Raw genomic sequence first — 1,552 nt, forward strand, 5'->3', positions numbered from 1 at the left:
AGATCCATCAATATTTATCAACTTGTTAGGACAGAAAAACTCTATGGAAAACATTGGCATCAATAAATACAGATTAATAGCCGAATTTTCTGTTTGGAATGTGTAGAAGATGGATTTATATTCTAATTAAAATTGGATTGCAAAGGAGTTAGCAGCATCTTCAAATATTAATCAAGATCACAGTTGATGGAAATATAGCAGAACAAAAAGAAAAACATCTATATTGTGGAAAGAGATAAAGATTGATGGAAAACGAAATGTGTGAAAACAAAGCCCAATATAATACACAGAGGCAAAGGATGAATTTCCCCAATGATATTAAGATGGAAAAGAGGAAAATATCATATCAGTGTGATATCTAACAAGTATTCATACAGGAGAGATGCCGTATGACTGTGATATGTGTGGGGAATCCTTCTTTCAAAGAAGTGAGTTAACTGCACACAAACATATTCATACAGGAGAGAAGCCACATCACTGTGATATCTGTGGTAAATCATTCTCTAGAAATAATATCTTAACTTCCCATAAACGTATTCATACAGGAGAGAAGCCATATGACTGTGATATCTGTGGTAAATCATTCTCTCAAAGTGGCAACTTAACTTACCATAAACATATTCATACAGGAGAGAAGCCATATGACTGTCGTATCTGTGGTAAATCATTCTTTCGAAGTAGTGAGTTAACTGTACACAGACGTATTCATACAGGAGAGAAGCCATATCACTGTGATATCTGTGGTAAATCATACTCTGTAAGTAGTAACTTAACTTACCATAAACAGATTCATACAAGAGAGAAGCCATATGACTGTCGCATCTGTGGTAAATCGTTCTTTCGAAGTAGTGAGTTAACTATACACAAACGTATTCATACAGGAGAGAAGCCATATCACTGTGATATCTGTGGTAAATCATTCTCTCAAAGTGGTAACTTAACTTACCATAAACATATTCATACAGGAGAGAAGCCATATGACTGTCGTATCTGTGGTAAATCATTCTTTCGAAGTAGTGACTTAACTATACACAGACGTGTTCATACTGGAGAAAAGCCATATGACTGTGATATCTGTGGTAAATCATACTCTGTAAGTAGTCACTTAACTAGACATAAACATATTCATACAGGAGAGAAGCCATATGACTGATATCTGTGGTAAATCATTCCCTGTAAGTAGTCACTTAACTTACCATAAACGTATTCATACAGGAGAGAAGACATGACTGTGATATGTAGTAAATCATTTTCATTATAAGTAGTGAGTTAACTGTACACAGACGTCTTCATACAGGAGAGAAGCCGCATCACTGTGATATCTGTCGTAAGTCATTCTCTGAAAGTAGTCAATTGACGAAGCACAGACGTGTTCATATAGGAGAGAAACCACATCAATGTGATGTGTGTGGTAAATCATTTGCTGAGAGACATATCAGTGTTCATAAGGACGTGTGATTCTGTATCGTAATTCAGCTTGTATGCCAATAAAATCTAATAACTGGTTCAACTGAACGTTTGTTGATCCAATTACTTTTTTTTTCTTTTGCTT

The 1,552-nt window shown here is 35.1% G+C and overlaps 1 protein-coding gene and 1 pseudogene across 1 annotated transcript in view; both read left to right on the top strand.

Annotated features, from left to right (window-relative positions):
• LOC106868788 (UBX domain-containing protein 11) overlaps positions 1 to 1,552 on the top strand; it is a 147,774-nt gene that overhangs the window by 110,492 nt on the left and 35,730 nt on the right. The gene's annotated exons all lie outside the window — the stretch shown is intronic.
• LOC106868813 (zinc finger protein 62 homolog) overlaps positions 7 to 1,552 on the top strand; it is a 6,065-nt pseudogene continuing 4,519 nt past the window's right edge.

Source organism: Octopus bimaculoides, chromosome 21 (assembly GCF_001194135.2).
Source record: "Octopus bimaculoides isolate UCB-OBI-ISO-001 chromosome 21, ASM119413v2, whole genome shotgun sequence".
Classification (NCBI taxonomy): Eukaryota; Metazoa; Mollusca; class Cephalopoda; order Octopoda; family Octopodidae; genus Octopus; species Octopus bimaculoides.